This window comes from Oncorhynchus keta, unplaced genomic scaffold (assembly GCF_023373465.1).
Source record: "Oncorhynchus keta strain PuntledgeMale-10-30-2019 unplaced genomic scaffold, Oket_V2 Un_contig_3287_pilon_pilon, whole genome shotgun sequence".
Lineage (NCBI taxonomy): Eukaryota > Metazoa > Chordata > Actinopteri > Salmoniformes > Salmonidae > Oncorhynchus > Oncorhynchus keta.
In genome coordinates this window covers 17,696-39,178 of record NW_026287173.1, presented here as the reverse complement: position 1 = coordinate 39,178, position 21,483 = coordinate 17,696, and the positions used below count along the sequence as shown (strand labels likewise).

The 21,483-nt window shown below is 49.3% G+C and overlaps 1 long non-coding RNA gene and 1 pseudogene across 4 annotated transcripts in view; one reads left to right on the top strand and one right to left on the bottom strand.

Annotated features, from left to right (window-relative positions):
- The window catches only part of LOC127923816 (low-density lipoprotein receptor-related protein 6-like), a 96,433-nt pseudogene that overhangs the window by 63,858 nt on the left and 11,092 nt on the right, over positions 1 to 21,483 (top strand). Inside the window, exons 17-21 of the transcript XR_008115529.1 lie at positions 22 to 219; positions 470 to 679; positions 11,092 to 11,202; positions 12,897 to 13,124; positions 19,013 to 19,163. The product of XR_008115529.1 is annotated as a low-density lipoprotein receptor-related protein 6-like (transcript). The remainder of the gene's footprint in view (positions 1 to 21; positions 220 to 469; positions 680 to 11,091; positions 11,203 to 12,896; positions 13,125 to 19,012; positions 19,164 to 21,483) is intronic.
- On the bottom strand, positions 6,929 to 7,984 carry LOC127923821 (uncharacterized). 3 transcript variants are annotated; one of them, XR_008115537.1, is made up of 3 exons: positions 7,972 to 7,984; positions 7,586 to 7,615; positions 6,929 to 7,240 (listed from the first exon to the last, which is right to left on the bottom strand). It is a non-coding gene; the product is annotated as an uncharacterized LOC127923821 (long non-coding RNA). The 3 variants fall into 3 exon arrangements; XR_008115536.1 differs by lacking the exon at positions 7,972 to 7,984 and adding an exon at positions 7,891 to 7,911 and having other exon boundaries at positions 6,929 to 7,150; XR_008115538.1 differs by lacking the exon at positions 7,972 to 7,984 and adding an exon at positions 7,891 to 7,903.

The following is a 21,483-nucleotide window of genomic DNA, read 5'->3' as shown; positions in this document are numbered from 1 at the left end:
ATAGTCTCCCTCTCTCTCCAGGTACATGTACTTTACCAACCTGCAGGAGCGCAGTCCTAAGATAGAACGAGCCAATCACTGATCTGCCTGGCGGGACAGAGAGAGGGACCCTGTTGTTCTTCAGTGGCCTGGGGAAGCCCTGTTGCCCTGGCCCCCCTGTAGACAATGAGGTTGGCAAGCTGTTCTGGGTCGACTCAGAATCACTGATCTGCCTGGCAGGTCATAGCAGTGACCTTCACTTCCTGGTGCCTACCAACCTCATGTCAGCCAATCACTGATCTGCCTGGCCGAGGTCATAGCCAATCACTGCTCCGTTCCTTCACTTCCTGACCCTTGTTTTGCCTCTCCCCCCTCCTCCAGGAGCCAAATGTCAGCCAATCACTGATCTGCCTGGCCGAGGTCATAGCCAATCACTGCTCCGCTCCTTCACTTCCTGACCCTTGTTTTGCCTCTCCCCCCCCTCCTCCAGGAGCCAATCGGATTGTGATTGAGGACTCCAACATCCTCCAGCCGGTTGGTCTGACGGTGTTTGGTAACCACCTGTACTGGATCGACCGTCAGCAACAGATGATCGAGCGCATCGACAAGACGACCAGGGAGGGAAGGACCAAGATCCAGGCTCGCATTGCCTCTCTCAGCGACATTCACGCTGTCTACGACCTCGACATGAGCGAGTACAGTAAGTATTCTGACCTCTGACCCCTCTACTCAGCAGCTAGACATGAGTACAGATAGTATTCTGACCTCTGACCCCTCTACTCAGCAGCTAGACATGAGAGTACAGATTGTATTCTGACCTCTAACCCCTGACCCCTCTACTCAGCAGCTAGACATGAGAGTACAGATAGTATTCTGACCTCTGACCCCTCTCCTCAGCAGCTAGACATGAGAGTACAGATAGTATTCTGACCTCTGACCCCAGCAGCTAGACATGAGAGTACAGATAGTATTCTGACCTCTAAACCGTGTGGTTCCATGTTCAGCAGAGATCTTCTGTGTTTAAAACATGCAGGAGAGGCAAAGCATCTAACGACGCTCTTAGCTGTTCTACGAGTGGTCTGACCGAGGCAGACAGACCTGCGAGTGGTCTGACCGAGGCAGACAGACCTGCGAGTGGTCTGACCGAGGCAGACAGACCTGCGAGTGGTCTGACCGAGGCAGACAGACCTGCGAGTGGTCTGACCGAGGCAGACAGACCTGCGAGTGGTCTGACCGAGGCAGACAGACCTGCGAGTGGTCTGACCGAGGCAGGCGTTAGACCTGCGAGTGGTCTGACCGAGGCAGGCGTTAGACCTGCGAGTGGTCTGACCGAGGCAGGCGTTAGACCTGCGAGTGGTCTGACCGAGGCAGGCGTTAGACCTGCGAGTGGTCTGACCGAGGCAGGCGTTAGACCTGCGAGTGGTCTGACCGAGGCAGGCGTTAGACCTGCGAGTGGTCTGACCGAGGCAGGCGTTAGACCTGCGAGTGGTCTGACCGAGGCAGGCGTTAGACCTGCGAGTGGTCTGACCGAGGCAGGCGTTAGACCTGCGAGTGGTCTGACCGAGGCAGGCGTTAGACCTGCGAGTGGTCTGACCGAGGCAGGCGTTAGATTAGACCTACGAGTGGTCTGACTGAGGCAGACAGACCTGCGAGTGGTCTGACTGAGGCAGGCGTTAGATTAGACCTACGAGTGGTCTGACCGAGGCAGGCGTTAGACCTGCGAGTGGTCTGACCGAGGCAGGCGTTAGACCTGCGAGTGGTCTGACCGAGGCAGGCGTTAGACCTGCGAGTGGTCTGACCGAGGCAGGCGTTAGACGTACGAGTGGTCTGACCGAGGCAGGCGTTAGACCTACGAGTGGTCTGACCGAGGCAGGTGTTAGACCTACGAGTGGTCTGACCGAGGCAGGTGTTAGATTAGACCTACGAGTGGTCTGACCGAGGCAGGTGTTAGACCTACGAGTGGTCTGACCGAGGCAGGTGTTAGATTAGACCTACGAGTGGTCTGACCGAGGCAGGCGTTAGACCTACGAGTGGTCTGACCGAGGCAGGTGTTAGACCTGCGAGTGGTCTGACCGAGGCAGGTGTTAGACCTGCGAGTGGTCTGACCGAGGCAGGTGTTAGACCTGCGAGTGGTCTGACCGAGGCAGGTGTTAGACCTGCGAGTGGTCTGACCGAGGCAGGTGTTAGACCTGCGAGTGGTCTGACCGAGGCAGGCGTGTTAGATTAGACCTGCGAGTGGTCTGACCGAGGCAGGCGTTAGATTAGACCTACGAGTGGTCTGACCGAGGCAGGCGTTAGACCTGCGAGTGGTCTGACCGAGGCAGGCGTTAGACCTACGAGTGGTCTGACCGAGGCAGGCGTTAGATTAGACCTACGAGTGGTCTGACCGAGGCAGGCGTTAGATTAGACCTGCGAGTGGTCTGACCGAGGCAGGCGTTAGATTAGACCTACGAGTGGTCTGACCGAGGCAGGCGTTGGTCTGAGAGGCAGACTAGACCTACGAGTGGTCTGACCGAGGCAGGTGTTAGACCTACGAGTGGTCTGACCGAGGCAGGCGTTAGATTAGACCTACGAGTGGTCTGACCGAGGCAGGTGTTAGACCTACGAGTGGTCTGACCGAGGCAGGTGTTAGATTAGACCTACGAGTGGTCTGACCGAGGCAGGCGTTAGATTAGACCTGCGAGTGGTCTGACCGAGGCAGGCGTTAGATTAGACCTGCGAGTGGTCTGACCGAGGCAGGCGTTAGACCTACGAGTGGTCTGACCGAGGCAGGCGTTAGACCCTGACGAGTGGTCTGACCGAGGCAGGCGTTAGACCTACGAGTGGTCTGACCGAGGCAGGTGTTAGATTAGACCTGCGAGTGGTCTGACCGAGGCAGGCGTTAGACCTGCGAGTGGTCTGACCGAGGCAGGCGTTAGACCTACGAGTGGTCTGACCGAGGCAGGCGTTAGATTAGACCTACGAGTGGTCTGACCGAGGCAGGCGTTAGATTAGACCTGCGAGTGGTCTGACCGAGGCAGGCGTTAGATTAGACCTGCGAGTGGTCTGACCGAGGCAGGTGTTAGATTAGACCTGCGAGTGGTCTGACCGAGGCAGGTGTTAGATTAGACCTGCGAGTGGTCTGACCGAGGCAGGTGTTAGATTGACCTGCAGAACAGGTCTGACCGAAGGCAGGTGTTAGAACAGTTGTAACCTGACCTGCGAGTGGTCTGACCGAGGCAGGCGTTAGACCTCACCTGCGAGTGGTCTGACCGAGGCAGGCGTTAGACCTACGAGTGGTCTGACCGAGGCAGGCGTTAGACCTGCGAGTGGTCTGACCGAGGCAGGCGTTAGACCTGACCTCTCCTGGTCTGACCGAGGCAGGCGTTAGATTAGACCTGCGAGTGGTCTGACCGAGGCAGGCGTTAGAACCTTAGACCTGCAGAGTGGTCTGACCGAGGCAGGCGTTAGATTAGACCTGCGAGTGGTCTGACCGAGGCAGGTGTTAGAACAGGACGTAACCTGCGAGTGGTCTGACCGAGGCAGGTGTTAGAACAGTTAACCTGCGAGTGGTCTGACCGAACAGGTGTTAGATTGTAACCTGTCGAGTGGTCTGACCGAGGCAGGTGTTAGATTAGACCTGCGAGTGGTCTGACCGAGAACAGGTGTTAGACCTACGTCTGGTCTGACCGAGAACAGGTGTTAGACCTGTCGAGTGGTCTGACCGAGAACAGGTGTTAGACCTAGAACAGAGTGGTCTGACCGAGAACAGGTGTTAGACCTGTCGAACAGTGTCTCTCCTCCTCCAGACCGAGGCAGGTGTTAGACCTGTCTCTGTCCTGACCGAGAACAGGCGTTAACCTGTCGAGTGGTCTGACCGAGGCAGGCGTTAGACCTGCGAGTGGTCTGACCGAGGCAGGCGTTAGACCTCCGAGTGGTTTGACCGAGGCAGGCGTTAGATTAGACCTGTCTGGTCTGACCGAGGCAGGCGTTAGATTAGACCTGCGAACAGTGGTCCTGTCCGAGGCAGGCAGTTAGATTAACCTGTCTCTGGTCTGACCGAGGCAGGTGTTAGTAACCTGCGAGTGGTCTGACCGAGAACAGGTGTTAGATTAGACCTGCGAACAGTTGTAGTGGTCTGACCGAGGCAGGTGTTAACCTAGACCTCCGAGTGGTCTGACCGAGAACAGGTGTTAGACCTAGACCTACGAGTGGTCTGACCGAGAACAGGTGTTAACCTGTCTCTCCTCCTCCAGAACAGTGGTCTGACCGAGAACAGGTGTTAGACCTTGTACGTCTGGTCTGACCTGCAGAACAGTTAGATTAACCTGCGAGTGGTCTGACCGAGAACAGGTGTTAGACCTGCGAGTGGTCTGACCCTGAGAACAGGTGTTAGAACAGACCTGTCGAGTGGTCTCCCCTCCAGAACAGGCGTAACCTGTCTCTAGACCTGCAGAACAGTGGTAACCTGACCTCCTCCTCCTCCAGGCGTTGATTAACCTGTCGAGTGGTCTGACCGAGGCAGGTGTTAGAACAGTTGACCTGTCTCTGGTCCTGACCAGAACAGTTGTTAACCTGTCTCTCCTCCTGAACCAGGCAGGTGTTAGATTAACCTGTCGAGTGGTCTGACCGAGAACAGGTGTAACCTGGTCTCCTCAGAACAGTTGTAACCTGTCGAGTGGTCCTGAACCGAGAACAGTTGTAACCTGTGGTCTGACTCCTCCAGAACAGGCGTTAGACCTCCAGAACAGTGGTAACCTGACTCTCCTCCTCCAGAACAGTTAGATTAGACCTGTCGAGTGGTCTGACCGAGGCAGGCGTTAGAACAGTTAGACCTACAGTTGTAGTGGTCTGACCTCCTCCAGGCAGTTGTAACCTGCGAGTGGTCTCCTCCTCAGAACAGTTGCGTTAGAACCTGTCTGGTCTCCCGAGAAGGCGTTAGATTAACCTGTCTCTCCTGGTCCTCCAGAACAGTTGTAACCTGTTAGACCTACGAACAGTGGTCTGACTCCTCCAGAACAGTTGTAACCTGAGTGGTCTCCTCCTCCAGAACAGTTGTAACCTGTCTCTGGTCTGATTGAACAGTTTAGATTAACCTGTCTCTGGTCTGACAGAACAGTTGTTAACCTGTGGTCTGACCTCCAGAACAGGTGTTAACCTGACCTCGAGTGGTCCTGACCGAGAACAGGTGTTAGACCTGTCTCTCTCCTCCAGACCGAGAACAGTTGTAACCTGTTAGACCTCCTCAGAACAGTGGTCTGAACCGTTGCACGTTAGAACAGTTGTAACCTGTCAGGTGTTCCTCCTCCAGAACAGAACAGTGGTCTGACCGAGGCAGGCGTTAACCTCTCGAACAGTGGTCTGACCCTCCTCAGAACAGTTAGATTAGACCTCCAGAACAGTTGTAGTGGTCTGACCGAGGCAGGCGTCCCTGTCGAACAGTGGTCTGACCGAGAACAGTTGTAACGTCTCTCCTCCTCCCAGAACAGTTGTAACCTGTCTCTCCCCTCCAGAACAGGTGTTAGATTGACCTGTGGTCTCTCCTCCTCCAGAACAGGTGTTAGAACAGTTAGACCTGTTGTCTGACCTCCTCCAGAACAGGTGTTAGACCTACGTCTGGTCTCCTCCAGAACAGTTGTAACCTGATCCTCGAGTCCTGACCAGAACAGTGTTAGATAACCTCTCTCCTCCTCCAGAACAGTGGTCTCCTGACCCAGAACAGGTGTTAGATTAGACCTGTGGTCTCCCCTGTCTCTCCTCCTCCAGAACAGTTGCGTAACCTGTCTCTGCCTCCTTCCTCCAGAACAGTTGTAACCTGTCTCTCCTCCTCCAGAACAGTTGTAACCTGTCTCTCCTCCAGATGGTTGTAACCTGTCTCTCCTCCTCCAGAACAGTTGGCTCCAGAACAGTTGTAACCTGTCTCTCCTCCTCCAGAACAGTTGTAACCTCTCTGGTCTCAGAACAGTTGTAACCTGTCTCTTCTCCAGAACATTGTAACCTGTTGTTCCTGAACTCTGACCTCACTCCTCTCCTCCAGAACAGTTGTAACCCTCTGTACCTCCTCCAGAACAGTTGTAACCTGTTCTCAGAACATCTGTAACCTGTCAGAACAGTTGTAACCTGTCTCTCCTCCTCCCTCCAGAACAGTTGTAACCCCTGTCTCTCCTCCTCCAGAACAGATTGTAACCTGTCTCTCCTCCTCCAGAACAGTTGTAACCTGTCTCTCCTCTCCTCCTCCAGAACAGTTGTAACCTGTCTCCTCCAGAACAGTTGTAACCTGTCTCTCCAGAACAGTTGTAACCTGTCTCTCCTCCTCCAGAACAGTTGTAACCTGTCTCTCCTCTCCTCCTCCAGAACAGTTGTAACCTGTCTCTCCTCCTCCAGAACAGTTGTAACCTGTCTCTCCTCCTCCAGAACAGTTGTAACCTGTCTCTCCTCCTCCAGAACAGTTGTAACCTGTCTCTCCTCCTCCAGAACAGTTGTAACCTGTCTCTCCTCCTCCAGAACAGTTGTAACCTGTCTCTCCTCCCCCAGAACAGTTGTAACCTGTCTCTCCTCCTCCAGAACAGTTGTAACCTGTCTCTCCTCCTCCAGAACAGTTGTAACCTGTCTCTCCTCCTCCAGAACAGTTGTAACCTGTCTCTCCTCTCCTCCTCCAGAACAGTTGTAACCTGTCTCTCCTCCTCCAGAACAGTTGTAACCTGTCTCTCCTCCTCCAGAACAGTTGTAACCTGTCTCTCCTCCTCCAGAACAGTTGTAACCTGTCTCTCCTCCTCCAGAACAGTTGTAACCTGTCTCTCCTCCCTCCAGAACAGTTGTAACCTGTCTCTCCTCCTCCAGAACAGTTGTAACCTGTCTCTCCTCCTCCAGAACAGTTGTAACCTGTCTCTCCTCTCCTCCTCCAGAACAGTTGTAACCTGTCTCTCCTCTCCTCCTCCAGAACAGTTGTAACCTGTCTCTCCTCCTCCAGAACAGTTGTAACCTGTCTCTCCTCCTCCAGAACAGTTGTAACCTGTCTCTCCTCCTCCAGAACAGTTGTAACCTGTCTCTCCTCCTCCAGAACAGTTGTAACCTGTCTCTCCTCCTCCAGAACAGTTGTAACCTGTCTCTCCTCCTCCAGAACAGTTGTAACCTGTCTCTCCTCCTCCAGAACAGTTGTAACCTGTCTCTCCTCCCCCAGAACAGTTGTAACCTGTCTCTCCTCCTCCAGAACAGTTGTAACCTGTCTCTCCTCCTCCAGAACAGTTGTAACCTGTCTCTCCTCCTCCAGAACAGTTGTAACCTGTCTCTCCTCCTCCAGAACAGTTGTAACCTGTCTCTCCTCCTCCAGAACAGTTGTAACCTGTCTCTCCTCCTCCAGAACAGTTGTAACCTGTCTCTCCTCTCCTCCCCCAGAACAGTTGTAACCTGTCTCTCCTCTCCTCCTCCAGAACAGTTGTAACCTGTCTCTCCTCCTCCCAGAACAGTTGTAACCTGTCTCTCCTCTCCTCCTCCAGAACAGTTGTAACCTGTCTCTCCTCCTCCAGAACAGTTGTAACCTGTCTCTCCTCCTCCAGAACAGTTGTAACCTGTCTCTCCTCCTCCAGAACAGTTGTAACCTGTCTCTCCTCCCCAGAACAGTTGTAACCTGTCTCTCCTCCCCCAGAACAGTTGTAACCTGTCTCTCCTCCTCCAGAACAGTTGTAACCTGTCTCTCCTCCTCCAGAACAGTTGTAACCTGTCTCTCCTCCTCCAGAACAGTTGTAACCTGTCTCTCCTCCTCCAGAACAGTTGTAACCTGTCTCTCCTCCTCCAGAACAGTTGTAACCTGTCTCTCCTCCTCCAGAACAGTTGTAACCTGTCTCTCCTCCTCCAGAACAGTTGTAACCTGTCTCTCCTCCTCCAGAACAGTTGTAACCTGTCTCTCCTCTCCTCCTCCAGAACAGTTGTAACCCGTCTCTCCTCCCCCAGAACCCCCCACCTGTTCTCCAGAACAGTTGTAACCTGTCTCTCCTCCTCCAGAACAGTTGTAACCCGTCTCTCCTCCTCCAGAACAGTTGTAACCTGTCTCTCCCCTCCAGAACAGTTGTGACCTGTCTCTCAGCTCCAGAACAGTTGTAGACTGTCCTCCTCTGTTCAGATTCAGAGTTTCAGTGTGACTCCAGACAGTGTGTTGACCTCAGCCTCCCTGCAACAGAACAGTTGTCAACTGTCAGGATCTCCTCCAGAACAGTTGTAACCTAAGACTCTCCTCACACAGAACAGGGTAACCATCACATCTCTCTCCACACAGAGAGGATCTCTCCTCACACAGAACAGAGTAGGGAGAGAGACACATCTCACACACACAGAGAGGAGAGACCTCCAGAACAGTTGTAGACACATCTCACAGAGAGGTAACCTGAGACACATCTCACATCTCCAGAACAGAGAGGGAAGACACATCTCACACACACAGAACAGTTGAACATCTCACACACACAGAGAGGGAGAGAGAGACACATCTCTCCAGAACAGAGAGGGAACCTGACACTCTCACCTCACAGAACAGTTGTAACACATCTCTCACCTCCAGAACAGTTGTAACACATCTCACACACCAGAGAGGGAGAGACACATCTCACACACACAGAGAGGTAACCACATCTCACCACACAGAGACAGTTGTAGACACATCTCACACCCCAGAACAGTTGTAACCTGAGAGGACACATCTCACACACCAGAGAGGGAACCTGACACATCTCACACACAGAACAGGGTAGACCATCTCACACACATCTCACACACAGAACAGGGAGTAACACATCTCACACACCAGAGAGGGAGAGACACATCTCACACACCAGAACAGTTGTAACCCATCTCACACACACAGAGAGGTTGTAACACATCTCACACACGCAGAGAGGGAGTAACACATCTCACACACACACAGAGAGGGAGAGACACATCTCACACACAGAAGGGAGAGACACAGAACAGAGGGAGACACATCTCACACACACAGAACAGTTGTAACCTGACACATCTCCACACAGAACAGAGGGGAGAGACACATCTCACACACACAGAACACATCTCACACACACACAGAGAGGGAGAGACACATCTCACACACTCCAGAACAGTTGTAACCATCTCTCCTCACACCAGAACAGTTGAGACACATCTCACACACTCAGAGAGGGAGAGACACATCTCACACACCAGAACAGTTGTAACACATCTCACACACACAGAACAGGGTAACCTGACACATCTCACCCCAGAACAGTTGTAACACATCTCACACACAGAACAGGGAGTAACACATCTCACCTCCACCAGAACAGGGTAGACCTGTCTCATCTCACTCACACAGAGAGTTGGAGAGACACATCTCACCTCACCCAGAACAGTTGTACACCTGTCTCTCAGAGGGTTGAGACCTGTCTCTCACACCACAGAGGGGAGACCTGTCACATCTCACACTCACAGAACAGGGAGAGACACATCTCACACACACAGAGAGGGAGAGACACATCTCACACACAGAGAGGGAGAGACACATCTCACACACACACAGAACAGTTGGAGACACATCTCACACACAGAACAGTTGAGACACATCTCACTCCACACAGAGAGGGAGAGACACATCTCACACACACCAGAACAGAGGGAGAGACACATCTCACACAGTTGTAACACAGAGAGGGAGAGACACATCTCTCTCACCAGAGAGAGGACAGTTGTAGACACATCTCACACACAGAGAGGGAGAGACACATCTCACACACACAGAACAGTTGTAACACATCTCACACACACAGAACAGGGTAGACACATCTCTCACACAGAGGGAGAGACACATCTCACACACACACACATCTCACACACCTCCAGAGAGGGTAGAGAGGGACATCTCACACACAGAGGGACACATCTCACACACACAGAACAGGGAACCTCCACATCTCACACCTCGCAGAGAGGGAACCTGTCTCATCTCACCACCAGAGAGGGGAGAGACACATCTCACACACCAGAACAGAGGGGAGAGACACATCTCACCTCACACAGAGAGGGAGTAGACACATCTCACACACACCAGAGAGGGAGAACACATCTCACACACCAGAGAGGGTAGACCTGACACATCTCACACACGCAGAGAGGGAGAGACACATCTCACCTCACCAGAGAGGGTAGACCTCTCACACAGAGACACATCTCACACACCAGAGAGGGAACCTGACACATCTCACACCTCCAGAACAGGGAGAGACACATCTCACACACACAGAGAGGGAGAGACACATCTCACACACACAGAGAGGGAGAGACACATCTCACACACACAGAGAGGGAGAGACACATCTCACACACACAGAGAGGGAGACCATCTCACACATCTCACACCACACAGAGAGGGAGAGACACATCTCACACACACAGAGAGGGAGAGACACATCTCACACACACAGAGAGGGAGAGACACATCTCACACACACACAGAGAGGGAGAGACACATCTCACACACACAGAGGAGGGAGAGACACATCTCACACACGCAGAGAGGGAGAGACACATCTCACACACGCAGAGAGGGAGAGACACATCTCACACACACAGAGAGGGAGAGACACATCTCACACACACAGAGAGGGAGAGACACATCTCACACACGCAGAGAGGGAGAGACACATCTCACACACACACAGAGAGGGAGAGACACATCTCACACACACAGAGAGGGAGAGACACATCTCACACACACAGAGAGGGAGAGACACATCTCACACACACAGAGAGGGGAGAGACACATCTCACACACACAGAGAGGGGAGAGACACATCTCACACACACACAGAGAACCTGAGAGACAGTTGTATCTCACACACACACAGAGGGAGACCATCTCATCTCACACACACACAGAGAGGGAGAGACACATCTCACACACACAGAGAGAGGGAGAGACACATCTCACACACACACAGAGGGAGAGACACATCTCGCACCAGTCTAATGTAGATTACTGCTGAACCTGGTTTAACCTGGTTTAATTTAGCGTGGTTTAACCCTCTCCAGTCTAATGTACATTACTGCTGAACCTGGTTTAAACTGGTTTGAACCTGGTTTAATTTAATGTGGTTTAACCCTCTCCAGTGCGCTGCTCTCCGGACCACTTCAGCTGTTCCAGCGGTCAGTGTGTGGGGAAACATCAGAAGTGTGACCACTCTACAGACTGCTCTGACAACTCAGACGAGATGGGCTGCTGTAAGTCCAATGATAGATCTGATCCTAGACCAGTTTATCTATAGTGTGACCACTCTACAGACTGCTCTGACAACTCAGACGAGATGGGCTGCTGTAAGTCCAATGATAGATCTGATCCTAGACCAGTTTATCTATAGTGTGACCACTCTACAGACTGCTCTGACAACTCAGACGAGATGGGCTGCTGTAAGTCCAATGATAGATCTGATCCTAGACCAGTTTATCTATAGTGTGACCACTCTACAGACTGCTCTGACAACTCAGACGAGATGGGCTGCTGTAAGTCCAATGATAGATCTGATCCTAGACCAGTTTATCTATAGTGTGACCACTCTACAGACTGCTCTGACAACTCAGACGAGATGGGCTGCTGTAAGTCCAATGATAGATCTGATCCTAGGACAGTTTATCTCACGAGAGAGTGTTTTCTATAGTGTGTCTAAATGATAGATCTGATCCTAGACCAGTTTATCTATAGTGTGTCTAAATGATAGATCTGATCCTAGACCAGTTTATCTATAGTGTGTCTACATGACAGATCTGATCCTAGACCAGTTTATCTATAGTGTGTCTACATGACAGATCTGATCCTAGACCAGTTTGTCTACATGATGGATCTAATCCTAGACCAGTTTATCTATAGTGTGTCTACATGATAGATCTGATCCTAGACCAGTTTATCTATAGTGTGTCTACATGACAGATCTGATCCTAGACCAGTTTATCTATAGTGTGTCTACATGATAGATCTGATCCTAGACCAGTTTATCTATAGTGTGTCTACATGACAGATCTGATCCTAGACCAGTTTATCTATAGTGTGTCTACATGATAGATCTGATCCTAGACCAGTTTATCTATAGTGTGTCTACATGATAGATCTGATCCTAGACCAGTTTATCTATAGTGTGTCTACATGATGGATCTGATCCTAGACCAGTTTATCTATAGTGTGTCTACATGATGGATCTGATCCTAGACCAGTTTATCTATAGTGTGTCTACATGATGGATCTGATCCTAGACCAGTTTATCTATAGTGTGTCTACATGATGGATCTGATCCTAGACCAGTTTATCTATAGTGTGTCTACATGATGGATCTGATCCTAGACCAGTTTATCTATAGTGTGTCTACATGATGGATCTGATCCTAGACCAGTTTATCTATAGTGTGTCTACATGATGGATCTAATCCTAGACCAGTTTATCTATAGTGTGTCTACATGATGGATCTGATCCTAGACCAGTTTATCTATAGTGTGTCTACATGACAGATCTGATCCTAGACCAGTTTATCTATAGTGTGTCTACATGATGGATCTAATCCTAGACCAGTTTATCTATAGTGTGTCTACATGATGGATCTGATCCTAGACCAGTTTATCTATAGTGTGTCTACATGATGGATCTGATCCTAGACCAGTTTATCTATAGTGTGTCTACATGACAGATCTGATCCTAGACCAGTTTATCTATAGTGTGTCTACATGATGGATCTGATCCTAGACCAGTTTATCTATAGTGTGTCTACATGATGGATCTGATCCTAGACCAGTTTATCTATAGTGTGTCTACATGATGGGGTGAAGAATGTGTTCTAACTACCTGGCTAAAAGGTCGTATTTTACCTGCTGGATCTCTCAACTAAACATGGAATAATGTCCTCCTAGTAAGCTCCTCCTCTGCCCCCCAGACCCGACTGAAGAGCCGTCCTCCCAGCCCACCAACACCATCGGCTCCATTGTGGGGGTTGTCATGGCGCTGTTTGTGGTGGGTGCCATCTACTTGGTGTGCCAGCGCGTGCTCTGTCCCCAGATGAAGGATGACAGGGAGACTGTAACCAATGACTTGGTGGTTCACGGCCCTTCTGTTTCTCTGGGTTATGTACCTCACCCTGCCTCTCTGTCCGGATCTCTGCCAGGTAGGACCGCTCGCCACACCACACAGACAGATGGATCAGCTCCTAGAGAGATATCACCATCTATAGCTACAATCTGCATGTGACCAATACAATTTGATGAGACACCCCAGTCCGAACCTCATAACCCCAGTCCGAACCTCATAACCCCAGTCCGAACCTCATAACCCCAGTCCGAGCCCAGTCAACCTCATGACCCCAGACCCGCCGAGCGTTGGACTAGTCCGGAACCTCTGCCCCAGTTCAAGCCCCAGAGCTGACAGGTCCGAACCCCAGTCTGACCCCAGCCCCAGACCCTGTTGACCCACTGTCCCAGGCTGTCATGAAAATAAGAATCCTTAACTGACTTGCCTGGTTAAATGAAAATAAAAAAATCCGAACTAACCCCCTCAGTCCGAACCTCATGACCCCAGTCCGAACCTCATGACCCCAGTCCGAACCTCATGACCCCCCCAGTCCGAACCTCATGACCCCCCCAGTCCGAACCTCATGACCCCCAGTCCGAACCTCATGACCCCCAGTCCGAACCTCATGACCCCCAGTCCGAACCTCATGACCCCCAGTCCGAACCTCATGACCCCCAGTCCGAACCCAGTCCGAACCTCATGACCCCCAGTCCGAACCTCATGACCCCCAGTCCGAACCCCATGACCCCCAGTCCGAACCTGTTTACTGTTAGTGTTATATGAGAAATACTTGATTGTCTTTGTCTTGTTGACTCCTGCTACTTTGTCTTGTTGACTCCTGCTACTTTGTCTTGTTGACTCCTGCTACTTTGTCTTGTTGACTCCTGCTACTTTGTCTTGTTGACTCCTGCTACTTTGTCTTGTTGACTCCTGCTACTTTGTCTTGTTGACTCCTGTTACTTTGTCTTGTTGACTCCTGCTACTTTGTCTTGTTGACTCCTGCTACTTTGTCTTGTTGACTCTTGCTACTTTGTCTTGTTGACTCCTGCTACTTTGTCTTGTTGACTCCTGCTACTTTGTCTTGTTGACTCCTGCTACTTTGTCTTGTTGACTCCTGCTACTTTGTCTTGTTGACTCCTGCTACTTTGTCTTGTTGACTTGTCTTTGTCTTGTTGACTCCTGCTACTTTGTCTTGTTGACTCCTGCTACTTTGTCTTGTTGACTCCTGCTACTTTGTTGTCTTGTTGACTCCTGCTACTTTGTCTTGTTGACTCCTGCTACTTTGTCTTGTTGACTCCTGCTACTTTGTCTTGTTGACTCCTGCTACTTTGTCTTGTTGACTCCTGCTACTTTGTCTTGTTGACTCCTGCTACTTTGTCTTGTTGACTCCTGCTACTTTGTCTTGTTGACTCCTGCTACTTTGTCTTGTTGACTCCTGCTACTTTGTCTTGTTGACTCCTGCTACTTTGTCTTGTTGACTCCTGCTACTTTGTCTTGTTGACTCCTGCTACTTTGTCTTGTTGACTCCTGCTACTTTGTCTTGTTGACTCCTGCTACTTTGTCTTGTTGACTCCTGCTACTTTGTCTTGTTGACTCCTGCTACTTTGTCTTGTTGACTCCTGCTACTTTGTCTTGTTGACTCCTGCTACTTTGTCTTGTTGACTCCTGCTACTTTGTCTTGTTGACTCCTGCTACTTTGTCTTGTTGACTCCTGCTACTTTGTCTTGTTGACTCCTGCTACTTTGTCTTGTTGACTCCTGCTACTTTGTCTTGTTGACTCCTGCTACTTTGTTGACTTGTTGACTTGTTGACTCTGTTACTTTGTCTTGTTGACTCCTGCTACTTTGTCTTGTTGACTCCTGCTACTTTGTCTTGTTGACTCCTGCTACTTTGTCTTGTTGACTCCTGCTACTTTGTCTTGTTGACTCCTGCTACTTTGTCTTGTTGACTCCTGCTACTTTGTCTTGTTGACTCCTGCTACTTTGTCTTGTTGACTCCTGCTACTTTGTCTTGTTGACTCCTGTTACTTTGTCTTGTTGACTCCTGCTACTTTGTCTTGTTGACTCCTGCTACTTTGTCCTGTTTTGTTGACTCCTGCTACTTTGTCTTGTTGACTCCTGCTACTTTGTCTTGTTGACTCCTGCTACTTTGTCTTGTTGTTGTTGACTCCTGCTACTTTGTCTTGTTGACTCCTGCTACTTTGTCTTGTTGACTCCTGCTACTTTGTCTTGTTGACTCCTGCTACTTTGTCTTGTTGACTCCTGCTACTTTGTCTTGTTGACTCCTGCTACTTTGTCTTGTTGACTCCTGCTACTTTGTCTTGTTGACTCCTGCTACTTTGTCTTGTTGACTCCTGCTACTTTGTCTTGTTGACTCCTGTTACTTTGTCTTGTTGACTCCTGCTACTTTGACTTGTTGACTTGTTGACTCCTGCTACTTTGTCTTGTTGACTCCTGCTACTTTGTCTTGTTGACTCCTGCTACTTTGTCTTGTTGACTCCTGCTACTTTGTCTTGTTGACTGCTACTTTGTCTTGTTGACTCCTGCTACTTTGTCTTGTTGACTCCTGCTACTTTGTCTTGTTGACTCCTGTCTTGTTGACTCCTGCTACTTTGTCTTGTTGACTCCTGCTACTTTGTCTTGTTGACTCCTGCTACTTTGTCTTGTTGACTCCTGCTACTTTGTCTTGTTGACTCCTGTGTCTTGTTGACTCCTGCTACTTTGTCTTGTTGACTCCTGCTACTTTGTCTTGTTGACTCCTGCTACTTTGTCTTGTTGACTCCTGCTACTTTGTCTTGTTGACTCCTGCTACTTTGTCTTGTTGACTCCTGCTACTTTGTCTTGTTGACTCCTGTTACTTTGTCTTGTTGACTCCTGCTACTTTGTCTTGTTGACTCCTGCTACTTTGTCTTGTTGACTCCTGCTACTTTGTCTTGTTGACTCCTGCTACTTTGTCTTGTTGACTCCTGCTACTTTGTCTTGTTGACTCCTGCTACTTTGTCTTGTTGACTCCTGCTACTTTGTCTTGTTGACTCCTGCTACTTTGTCTTGTTGACTCCTTGTCTTGTTGACTCCTGCTACTTTGTCTTGTTGACTCCTGCTACTTTGTCTTGTTGACTCCTGTTACTTTGTCTTGTTGACTCCTGTTACTTTGTCTTGTTGACTCCTGCTACTTTGTCTTGTTGACTCCTGCTACTTTGTCTTGTTGACTCCTGCTACTTTGTCTTGTTGACTCCTGTCTACTTTGTCTTGTTGACTCCTGCTACTTTGTCTTGTTGACTCCTGCTACTTTGTGTCTTGTTGACTCCTGCTACTTTGTCTTGTTGACTCCTGTACTTTGTCTTGTTGACTCCTGCTACTTTGTCTTGTTGACTCCTGCTACTTTGTCTTGTTGACTCCTGCTACTTTGTCTTGTTGACTCCTGCTACTTTGTCTTGTTGACTCCTGTTACTTTGTCTTGTTGACTCCTGCTACTTTGTCTTGTTGACTCCTGCTTTGTTGTCTTACTTTGTCTTGTTGACTCCTGCTACTTTGTCTTGTTGACTCCTGCTACTTTGTCTTGTTGACTCCTGCTACTTTGTCTTGTTGACTCCTGCTACTTTGTCTTGTTGACTCCTGCTACTTTGTCTTGTTGACTCCTGTCTACTTTGTCTTTGTTGACTCCTGCTACTTTGTCTTGTTGACTCCTGCTACTTTGTCTTGTTGACTTTGTCTTGTTGACTCCTGCTACTTTGTCTTGTTGACTCCTGCTACTTTGTCTTGTTGACTCCTGCTACTTTGTCTTGTTGACTCCTGCTACTTTGTCTTGTTGACTCCTGCTACTTTGTCTTGTTGACTCCTGCTACTTTGTCTTGTTGACTCCTGCTACTTTGTCTTGTTGACTTGACTCCTGCTTACTTTGTCTTGTTGACTCCTTTGTCTTGTTGACTTTGTTTGTCTTGTTGACTCCTGCTACTTTGTCTTGTTGACTCCTGCTACTTTGTCTTGTTGACTCCTGCTACTTTGTTGTTGTTGACTCCTGTTACTTTGTCTTGTTGACTCCTGCTACTTTGTCTTGTTGACTCCTGCTACTTTGTCTTGTTGACTCCTGTTACTTTGTCTTGTTGACTCCTGTTACTTTGTCTTGTTGACTCCTGCTTACTTTGTCTTGTTGACTTGTTGTCTACTTTGTCTTGTTGACTCCTGCTACTTTGTCTTGTTGACTCCTGCTACTTTGTCTTGTTGACTCCTGCTACTTTGTCTTGTTGACTCCTGCTACTTTGTCTTGTTGACTCCTGCTACTTTGTTGTTGTTGACTCCTGCTACTTTGTCTTGTTGACTCCTGCTACTTTGTCTTGTTGACTCCTGCTACTTTGTCTTGTTGACTCCTGCTACTTTGTCTTGTTGACTCCTGCTACTTTGTCTTGTTGACTCCTGCTACTTTGTCTTGTTGACTCCTGCTACTTTGTCTTGTTGACTCCTGCTACTTTGTCTTGTTGACTCCTGCTACTTTGTCTTGTTGACTCCTGCTACTTTGTCTTGTTGACTCCTGCTACTTTGTCTTGTTGACTCCTGTTACTTTGTCTTGTTGACTCCTGCTACTTTGTCTTGTTGACTCCTGCTACTTTGTCTTGTTGACTCCTGCTACTTTGTCTTGTTGACTCCTGCTACTTTGTCTTGTTGACTCCTGCTACTTTGTCTTGTTGACTCCTGCTACTTTTGTTGACTCCTGTTACTTTGTCTTGACTCCTGCTACTTTGTCTTGTTGACTCCTGCTACTTTGTCTTGTTGACTCCTGCTACTTTGTCTTGTTGACTCCTGCTACTTTGTCTTGTTGACTCCTGCTACTTTGTCTTGTTGACTCCTGCTACTTTGTCTTGTTGACTCCTGCTACTTTGTCTTGTTGACTCCTGCTACTTTGTCTTACTTTGTCTTGTTGACTCCTGCTACTTTGTCTTGTTGACTCCTGCTACTTTGTCTTGTTGACTCCTGCTACTTTGTCTTGTTGACTCCTGCTACTTTGTCTTGTTGACTCCTGCTACTTTGTCTTGTTGACTCCTGCTACTTTGTCTTGTTGACTCCTGCTACTTTGTCTTGTTGACTCCTGTTACTTTGTCTTGTTGACTCCTGCTACTTTGTCTTGTTGACTCCTGCTACTTTGTCTTGTTGACTCCTGCTACTTTGTCTTGTTGACTCCTGCTACTTTGTCTTGTTGACTCCTGCTACTTTGTCTTGTTGACTCCTGCTACTTTGTCTTGTTGACTCCTGTTACTTTGTCTTGTTGACTCCTGCTACTTTGTCTTGTTGACTCCTGCTACTTTGTCTTGTTGACTCCTGCTACTTTGTCTTGTTGACTCCTGCTACTTTGTCTTGTTGACTCCTGCTACTTTGTCTTGTTGACTCCTGCTACTTTGTCTTGTTGACTCCTGCTACTTTGTCTTGTTGACTCCTGCTACTTTGTCTTGTTGACTCCTGCTACTTTGTCTTGTTGACTCCTGCTACTTTGTCTTGTTGACTCCTGTTACTTTGTCTTGTTGACTCCTGCTACTTTGTCTTGTTGACTCCTGCTACTTTGTCTTGTTGACTCCTGCTACTTTGTCTTGTTGACTCCTGCTACTTTGTCTTGTTGACTCCTGTTACTTTGTCTTGTTGACTCCTGTTACTTTGTTGTTGTTGACTCTTTCTACTTTGTCTTGTTGACTCCTGCTACTTTGTTGTTGTTGACTCTTTCTACTTTGTCTTGTTGACTCCTGTTACTTTGTCTTGTTGACTCCTGTTACTTTGTCTTGTTGACTCCTGCTACTTTGTTGTTGTTGACTCTTTCTACTTTGTCTTGTTGACTCCTGCTACTTTGTTGTTGTTGACTCCTGCTACTTTGTTGTTGTTGACTCTTTCTACTTTGTCTTGTTGATTCCTGCTACTTTGTCTTGTTGACTCCTGCTACTTTGTCTTGTTGACTCCTGCTACTTTGTTGTTGTTGACTCTTTCTACTTTGTGTTGCCTTCAGGTATGTCCAGGGGGAAGTCTGTGATTGGTTCGTTGAGCATCATGGTCTTGCTTTGGTCCAGTGGCCCCTTTGTCTTGTTGACTCCCCACGTTGTCTGGAGCCTCCTCCTCAAGCTCTTTCCACCAAGGGCACTTACTTCCCCCGGTGTCTTGTTGACACACACACACTTTGTCTTGTTGACTCCTGCACACACACACACTGCTACTTTGTCTTGTTGACTCCTGCACACTTTGTCTTGTTGACTCCTGCACACACACACTTTGTCTTGTTGACTCCTGCTACTTTGTCTTGTTGACACACCACACACACGCTTGTTGACACCACTACCTTACACACACACGTTGACACCTTACTTTGTCGTTGTCCAAGTTACTGCATGTCAGTGCTTGAGGCGTTACTACAGACCCTGGTTTGAATCCTGGCTGTTTCACAACCGGCCGTGATTGGGAGTCCCATAGAGCGGGGCACAATTGGCCGTCTGGGTTTGGCCGTCATTGTAAATAATAATTTGTTCTTAACTGACTCGCCTAGATAAGTAAAGGTTAAATAAAAAAATACAGACACGCACTTTAAACCAGTGTTAATTTCGTCAACAAAAAAATAGTGACTCAAAGTCCCGTCAAACTTGTATTTTTCTGTGGCTTTTGACTATAACTGACTGAGTGGACCAGGAAAAGATGGACTGACTAAATGCATATCGCCAGGCGCCTCCTCTGCTTCCTCGTCCCGAACCAGTCCCCACCAGTCATCTAGTTAGCTTCCTCGTCCCGAACCAGTCCCCACCAGTCATCTAGTTAGCTTCCTCGTCCCGAACCAGTCCCCACCAGTCATCTAGTTAGCTTCCTCGTCCCGAACCAGTCCCCACCAGTCATCTAGTTAGCTTCCTCGTCCCTAACCAGTCCCCACCAGTCATCTAGTTGGCTTCCCTTTTCCTGGTTAACCAACACAACCTGCATTACCAAATGAGAAACTATAGCAGCATTTAGTTGAATAACAGGTATGTTCTTCTCTCCCTTGAGTCGAAACGTAGGCCGTCTTTCAATTTGTAGTCTCACTCAACCCTCCCACCCAGCCTACTGCGTTTCATAGCCAGGTTCCCTCAACCCTCCCACCTAGCCTACTGCGTTTCATAGCCAGGTTCCCTCAACCCTCCCACCCAGCCTACTGCGTTTCATAGCCAGGTTCCCTCAGCCCTCCCACCCAGCCTACTGCGTTTCATAGCCAGGTTCCCTCAACCCTCCCACCTAGCCTACTGCGTTTCATAGCCAGGTTCCCTCAACCCTCCCACTTAGCCTACTGCGTTTCATAGCCAGGTCCCCTCAGCCCTCCCACCTAGCCTACTGCGTTTCATAGCCAGGTTCCCTCAACCCTCCCACCTTGCCTACTGCGTTTCATAGCCAGGTCCCCTCAACCCTCCCACTTAGCCTACTGCGTTTCATAGCCAGGTCCCCTCAACCCTCCCACTTAGCCTACTGCTTTTCATAGCCAGGTCCCCTCAACCCTCCCATCTAGCCTACTGCGTTTCATATCCAGGTCCCCTCAGCCCTCCCACCTAGCCTACTGCGTTTCATAGCCAGGTCCCCTCAACCCTCCCACTTAGCCTACTGCGTTTCATATCCAGGTCCCCTCAGCCCTCCCACCTAGCCTACTGCATTTCATATCCAGGTCCCCTCAGCCCTCCCACCTAGCCTACTGCGTTTCATAGCCAGGTCCCCTCAACCCTCCCACTTAGCCTACTGCGTTTCATAGCCAGGTCCCCTCAACCCTCCCACTTAGCCTACTGCGTTTCAAAGCCAGGTCCCCTCAACCTAGTTCAGTTATGTTACCTCATTAGGGGGCGGGTTCAGCACGACTAGTTCAGTTATGTGACCTCATTAGGGGGCGGGTTCAGCACGACTAGTTCAGTTATGTGACCTCATTAGGGGATCGTTCAGCACGACTAGTTCAGTTATGTTACCTCATTAGGGGCCAGTTCCCACGACTAGTTCTTGTTATGTTACCTCATTAGGGGGCGGGTTCAGCACCTAGTTCAGTTATGTGACCTCATTAGGGTCGAGTCCAGCACTTTGACTAGTTCTAGTTATGTTACCTCATTAGGGGCGTGTTCAGCCCCGACTAGTTCAGTTATGTTACCTCATTTGGGGCGTCAGCACGACTAGTTCAGTTATGTGACCTCATTAGGGTCGAGTTCAGCACCCTAGTTCAGTTATGTTACCTCATTAGGGGGCGCGTTCAGTCACGACTAGTTCAGTTATGTTACCTCATTAGGGGCGCGTTCAGCACCCCACTAGTTCAGTTATGTTACCTCATTAGGGGCCCTACTTTCAGCACTAGTTCAGTTATGTTACCTCATTAGGGGCGCGTTCAGCACCCTGCTAGTTCAGTTATGTTACCTCATTAGGGGGCCGTTCAGCACGACTAGTTCAGTTATGTTACCTCATTAGGGGCCCGTTCAGCACGACTAGTTCAGT